The sequence below is a fragment of the Aedes albopictus genome, chromosome 2 (genome assembly GCF_035046485.1).
Source record: "Aedes albopictus strain Foshan chromosome 2, AalbF5, whole genome shotgun sequence".
In the NCBI taxonomy this organism is placed as follows: domain Eukaryota; kingdom Metazoa; phylum Arthropoda; class Insecta; order Diptera; family Culicidae; genus Aedes; species Aedes albopictus.
The window spans coordinates 162,474,558-162,482,451 of record NC_085137.1 but is presented as its reverse complement, the minus strand read 5'-3'; positions in this window follow the sequence as shown (position 1 = coordinate 162,482,451).

Below are 7,894 nucleotides of genomic sequence, written 5' to 3'. Positions count from 1 at the left end.
TGGAGACCGGGATAGTCTGCTTTGGCTGAAGCTATTTTGAGGGTCCGTTCCATGCCTACAACAGTCAGTGGAAGAGTTGGACTACGTGATGATAACAACCTATATAGGGTAGAAGCTTCAGTTTTGGCCAGTCCGGAGTTTTGGCCATAGTGCGGTATTGAGCCTGTTGCGATCTAAATCGGCGAAAATTTATTTTTTACTAGTAGATCCTAATACAATATGATGATGACAGCTGTGAAAACCACACATTTTGATTAAAAACTGGAAGAAAAAAAATATATTTCCTTAAAAAATCTGCTCCCATATATCTATTTTGGCCAGGGTGCTTCTAATTTGGCCAGTCCCATAAGAAATACACGTGATTGGCCAAAATAGAAACCAAACTTAAGAATATGGCCAAAACTGCGGCAGAGCTTCTATTTTGGCCAGTGCCACTTTTAATACAAAAATCAAGTATTGGCATGATTTCTGCATTTTTCCTTCAAAATATAGATTGGAACCTTTCTTTTGACGCATTGGTTGTTTTCATAGGATTATTGGTTATTTTTATAAAAATGATTTCCCTTAGACTGGCCAAAACTGGTGCCCGCACCCTACTTAATGTAGGTACACACGGTTAGAAACAACAGGTGAGAGAAAAAAAAGTCATCGTTGTCGTCACCGCACACGCGTCGCAATTTAGGGGGTAAACAAGGGGCAGGTCTCCAGCGAAGTTGTATATCCGTGGATCTGCGAATGTGTGTATTGTGAATATTTATTCTCTATTTTAGAAGATGCATGCAACGGGGATGATATGCAGATTGATGTGGTTGGTGGAGATGATTTTTATTTGTTTCCTTGAATTTTTAGTCGACAAATAACAACTACCAGGCGTTGTTAACAAATTAGAAAATTTTTCTCAACTCAGGAGATATGTATACATGTTAACATTCTAACTTCCTTGAGGTTGTCCGTGTAGCTGCCGGCCCTCAATAGCACAAACCCCCTGTTCCGAAAGCATAAGTCCATCAAACATGAAACCCCAATCCAAAGTGTCATGCGTCCCGTGGTCCCGTGCTGATGGATAAATGGTTAAGGGCTGTTAAGGGCCTTTAAAAATGCTTGATCTTTAACGGAGCCCGTTAACGTGGTTAGATCATAAATACCAATTCTACCAATTCGAACCCTAGTCGTAATTGATTCCAACTTTTAGAATAGAATTTTTTTGCAGCTCTTGTTTGATTTCCATATTTTTTTCAGTTCTGCTTTCGCTGTTTTGCAGTTTATTTAATGCAGCTCTAATTTATTATACAGGGGATGGCCAAAATGTTTGGGATAGGCAACTTTTTTTCCCTCCCAAAAAAGTTCAACATGCTATAACTTTTCATAGAGTGCTTCAAAAAATCTCAAATTTTGACTGCTTATCAACCTATTATATGTGCATGGTTGGTACAAATTTGAACTCGATTGAATAATTTTTTGCGAAGGTAGAGCCGTTCGGGTAAAACACTATTTTTTAGACAACTCATTTTTGAGCTGTCATATCTCGGAAACTAGTGAACCGAATTGAATGAATTTTTTAACGTTTATCAACAATATACTGATACCTAATACAACATTATAAAATGTAATATTTTCTCACGGCGAATTAAGTTATACCGGGTTGAAGCTTTTACCCATATAGGGGAAAATAAGTCAAATTTACAATACCACACAAAAATTACTAAATGTGTTCTTCCTTTAATCTAAATAGGCTCCAATATATCTGATTAAAGATAACTTGAGAACAGAAGTGGAAAACCTTTGGACATCAACACTAAAATTTATTGACATTGACGTAAAAAAATACATTTTTTTTCGAGAAAAATCCAAAAAGTGTCAATCCATGATAACTTTCTTCAACGTTCAAAAGGTATCTATGTTTTAATAGTTTAAGAAGCATTTATATATTGTTAGTGTAAGTACAAAATTTCATTCAATTCGGTTCATTGGTTTCCGAGATATGACAGCTCAAAAATGAGTTGTCTAAAAAATAGTGTTTTACCCGAACGGTTCTAACTTTGCGAAAGATTGATCAATCGATTTGTACCAAAGATGCACATATAATAGGTTGACAAACAGTCAAAATTTGAGATTTTTTAAGCACTCTACGAAAAGTTAAAGCATGTTGAACTTTTTTGTGAGCGAAAAAAAGTTGCCTATCCCAAACATTTTGGCCATCCCCTGTATATCTTACTTCTTTTATGTAGAAACAATGTAGAGTATGAGTAAGTAATCTCACGCTCCCAAATTCATCCTATTCGAAAACATGCGATTATAGAACCGATTGATTCAGTTCTTTTGGTTTCATGCGTGCTCACTTCTAACAAAAACATATAAGACTAAGAAACAAAACAAACAGCGCTTCAAACCTTTGTTATTAGTAGGATGAAAATGGGATCCATATGCTTAATAAGCGAACCAATACCTTATTTCAATTGTTTTAGGATAGAGCTGTGAATCAGTAGTTTTGTGACATAGGGGTAGGCGGGGCAATATGGACACCCTAAGGTTTTTGCCAACTTTACCTGGCAAGATGTCAAAAAAGTTTAGTTTTTTGATACATGTATCCTTTTAAAGTCTATTTAGCATCTATTGCATAAGAATGCTCACGAAGAAAAATTATTTATCCACTTCAAAAAATGTTTTGAAAAATGTTAGTTTTTCATGACCGTCTTCAAGCATACGGGGCAGAATGGACACCCCCATGGGGCAATATGGACACCATGAGACTTTTTCGAATTTTGTACATTATTTACACCTATAAAGTAATTTCATTAAAAACAACTACTGTGGATGAATATTACGCCGAAGTAGTTCATTTTTGTTCAGTTAATTTAAATTCAGGCTGTATTGAATAAAGCTTCGTTTTTGTCGGCATGTACAACTGTGCCTATAACAACTATTTTCCACTGATGTCGTTTTTTGACCAATTTGTTTCACCCTATGTCTACTATAGTGAACATTTAACCGAAAATATACTGAAATCGAAGAATTTGGTTGGTTTGTGATTTAGGTTATATTTTTCCTTTGCCGCTTCTTTCAAAAAGGTGAGTGTCCATTTTGCTTCGGCAGCAGAAGATATTTCCAAACTTGATTTTTGATATAAAAAGAAGAAAATATAAACATGTTAAGCATGTAGATACAGCAAAACTACTTGCATGTGTTCTAGAAATATCAGGTTTTAATCGACCTGCAATAAATTAATCACTAAATCTTATTTTAGATGGTGTGAAAATTATAATTTCCATGCACAAAAAACGGAGGACGCAACTTTTTCGTGTACAATCAAGTATAATTTTAATTTCAAATGTTTATTTCCTGAAACTACGTTTTAGACAAATAGACTATATTCTCTATTCATTAAAAGTTCAAAAAAGTTCGCATATTTCAAAATATTGAGGGTGTCCATTAAGGTGGCCCACACTTATATGAAAAACAAAAATTTCGAAAAATGCTATGTCTTACCTCCTCAATCAGTTGTTTTGGACTCCCAGAAGCTACGTTCAAAATTTGAGCAAAATCGGTTGAGCCTAAGGGGGCGCTCAAATCGCTTGAAGTTTGTATGGGAAAACTTGGCCAAATGTATGCAGAAATTTTAAGTTTTCGAATTTTGCCGCTAGGTGGCGCTGTAAGCGTTCAATAATCAAACCCTTTGGTATTATTGTAGGTGACTATATGCCAAACAATCTTTGTCGAAGACCGAAAAGTGATCCAACGTCTGTGAAAAAAGTTATACCCTAGGTAAAGTGAGGATAAACTTTATTGTTGTTTTTCTAATACATGTAAAGGAATAATATCAATAATGAAATCTCAATACTTTGCCTCACTTTGCCTAGGGTATAACTTTTTTCGCAGCCGTCGGATCACTTCACGGTCTTTGACAAAGTTCTTTGGAATATAGTCACCTACAATAATACCAAAGGGTTTGATTATTGAACGCTTACAGCGCCACCTAGCGGCAAAATTCGAAAACTTAAAATTTCTGCATACATTTGGCCAAGTTTTCCCATACAAACTTCAAGCGATTTGAGCGCCCCCTTAGGCTCAACCGATTTTGCTCAAATTTTGAACGTAGCTTCTGGGAGTCCAAAACAACTGATTTAGGAGGTAAGACTTGGCAGTTTTTGAAATTTTTGTTTTTCATATAAGTGTGGGCCACCCTAGTGTCCATTCTACCCCGGGTGTCCATAATGCCCCGCCTACCCCTACCTTCTAAAGGGTATCCATTCATTATCAGTTTTCTCGGGTATGAACACATTCCTTCAAAGTACAAAATTTAAAGCCTTATAGAATTAATTTTACTATATTCCAAAATATTTAAAACTAATTCAGATTCCAAAGAGAAGAAGAAGTAGATGATCGTCTCAAGTGACCTTCCAAAACCTTTGGCCCTTCTAATTTTTTTTTTTCAGACATTCATCTGATTAACCCTCTACTTGGTGGGGGCTGGCTCACCAACACTTCCGGTCCGCTTTAGTGCTTTATGCATCATTGTGGCCAGGTGTTGTTCTAGTTTTTCCAGCTGTATTGTAAAGCATGAGCGGTGATCCTTGGCATTCTTGTGTAAATTGGGGTACTCGGAATGTTGATCGATCACCGATTATTGCTGGCAGATGCAGTGGAAAGTTTGTCTTAATACGTATCAATCGTCTCTGACAAACGAGAAAAACTGACCTCACTGATTACCTGTCTCTGAGCCAAATTTGGTATAGAGTCTTCAGTCTCCGATTAATCGCTTCATGTTGGATGGAGGCTTTTAATCCAATGGGTTACATAGCCGCTATCCGAATGAAGAGAGTAATGTTCCGCGTAATATATCACAAATCAAAAGAGGTGCGGTACATTACGTGGAGCAGATATACTGAATTGGGTACCAGACCAAGTCCCTGCTGGGTGGCACGAAATAGGTGAGCCATAGACAATAGAATCGTCAATGTCGTAGGGCATAGTATGTGACTATTGTCGAAACAACACTATTTTTGGTCATTGTCCAACCAAGATCATAAGCGGCGTCTACTTACACTAAGCGCATAACTATGTTAGGGTCAAGATTAGGATGAAATCATTGGTAAAATATGATAACACTTTTTAGTTTGTGTAGTTAGTTGAACTAGAGTTAACTTTTTATTGAGACATTTTCTGTGGGTTTATTCTGGATTACAATTGTATTAATACATTAGCTGTCTTTAACTGAATTATTTTATAACAGTAAACAACTTTATTCCTTCTTGATAAAAGATGTATTAACAAAAGCATTTCAATGTGGACAAAGTATTGCCAAACTATACATCTGATCAGATATTTTTCCGGTATTAAATTTGGGGTGGAGAGTTAAACACTTACGTAAAATAGTTTTAAAATGTCAGACAAACATCACACAGCTACCAATGAATCAAACCTTCTCTACTGTTTTCTCATTTTGCCGCTTCCTATCCTCAATTGAACTTATCTGACACTAGTTAGGACTGTCTGTGGAAGATCCGGGTTTCTAATTCTGTGTAGGACTTGTTAAAACGGGATGCCTGATATGTACTGCGGACAAATGGGCTGGAAGTACTGAGCAATCACAATTACTGTCGTACTAATCATATTAAATGCATGCTTTTCTACTTACATCCCGAACGTCGCCAACCGGCAAAGAGGACATGACGAAAAAACGCGAGTTGGCCCTAACAAAAACTAGAAAGGCGATGAAAATGGTCACCGATGCAACGATATGGAAACAAAATAGATGAGAAATTATCGACCAAATCAAAATCTATGAACATATCGCTAATGTTCTTTATCATTCTTTCTTTTTCTCGTTTCAGCAACAAAATCGAAACTTCTCTACTATCTCTTCATTTTCTGCCTCTTCCCATCCTATTCCCACATCTTCTTATATCCTCTACCCCATCTATTGAATGTATCTGACACTTGTTGGGACTGGTAACGCCAGCGCCTGCCTGTGGAAGATCCCGGTGTGCTAATTCGGTGTAGGACATGTTAACGGGGGAGGCTTAGTAGGTCCACATCTGCCTACAAGCAGATGGGCTGACAGTTGTCGGCCTGGGTGTGGACTGAGCAATTACAATTACAATTACAAATTACAATTCATCTGATTAACCCTCTACTTCACATGGTTGCTCTAGAGCACCATTGATTTTCGACGAACTCGAGACAAACGGTATCAGATGAATATGATGCAATAGTTTTTAGAATATGATTGTAATCCCATTAGGTATACCCAACTCCCAACTACTTGTTTCAATAGTGGAACTATTGATAAACAATCAAAATACTATTGATTTACAACTAAATTTTTTTCGTTGATTTCGAAAAATTTGACCATATTCACGGTGTGTCTGGTATAAGAAATTTATTACAAAAAAATAGGCATCGCTAATTTTTACGTTACGTGAAAGTTGACGCTACTAGCTTTCATTCAAGCCCAACATCGAAATATTCCATCGGGGGAACTTTTTCATACAAAAATTGGGTATGTTTGTTAAGTAGAAATAGGGATTAATTTGGAACCGTTCATTTTGTATGGGGAAAAACAGTATTCTGAAAAAGTTGTTCGAGATCCCTCGGTGGATTTTTTTGAGGGACCGTGCAAATGAAAGCTGGAAGTCTCTATTTTTGAATAGCGAAAAATTTGGCGATGCCCAATTTTTTGTTATAAACCTTTCCCATACACACGCCGTGTATTACAATAATTTTTGTTCAAGCACTTTTTTCGGAAACGCTTTCTTGGCATAGAAATAGCCGTTCAAAGTCGTGGGAAGGAAAGGGTTAAATCCTGGATTAATCCACAGAGAAATTAATCCTCGACCAGTTGCGTCTTCGACTACCTGCAACGGCCCTACGTTCACGCATTTTTCATGGTATTTATTTATTTATTTCGTCAATCATAACGTAGTCTATATGATATATACTTATGGCCCGATTACATATGTGATAATAATGCGTGCCAATATTCTGTCGGACAATTTATTCCACGCTAGTATCGTTTACATTGCCGCTAAAAGTTTAGCTGCCAAATCTGGGACAATAAATTGTCCGACTGTGTTGGTACCAAACTATCGTAATGTAAACACTTCCTTATCTGTCAATAAATTGGCGTGATGGCATAATTAGCCGACAATTCGTCTAGCAGACCGTTAATGTATCGGACACATTAAGATTATATCGCAGAATTCTGTGAAAGATTTCACCGAAACAAACCGGTAAAATATTGTCGCGCTTATCTTTTATTAGAGTCCTGCGGCGGTCGTATGCTCGCAAAGCATACCGCCGCATGACAGTCGCAAGGCAAAACAAAAGAAAAAGTGTTCCCGCCAAAAACAAAAGCACGTGGGTTTCGCGAAGTGACAGATGTTTTTGAATGTATTTGTGACGAACGGCAAGAGTAGCTCAGTGGAATGAGTGTTCTTGCTGTTAAACCCCATATAGTGGAATTAGATACTTTTAAATCTGGTGACGCTGTTATGATTAGTGACTGTCGCGCTGATATCAGAAGCCAGAGGCAGATAATCGCCATATTCTGATTTTTCTTGAGAGGCATAATATGTTTTCACAGATATTTGTGTGAAATCGAGGTTTTTCAATCTACTGTCATAATATTTATATTATATTATAATATCCTCATTATTGTCCACTAGTTTTAGCACCAAATCACAGAGAACAGACGAACATGCTCGAACAAAATTTCTTAAAAATCTTGTGTAAAGAAAATAACAAGCACAGTAGCGACATGGACGGTGGCTTTCCCACCTAAAAACTCCCTTTGACGCCATGATGGCGCTAACCTATGAATTATTTCACAAGCGTACCTTCAAATTATCCTACTCAGAGGCTGCGTTGTATTTGGACGAATAACAATAAGTGTATT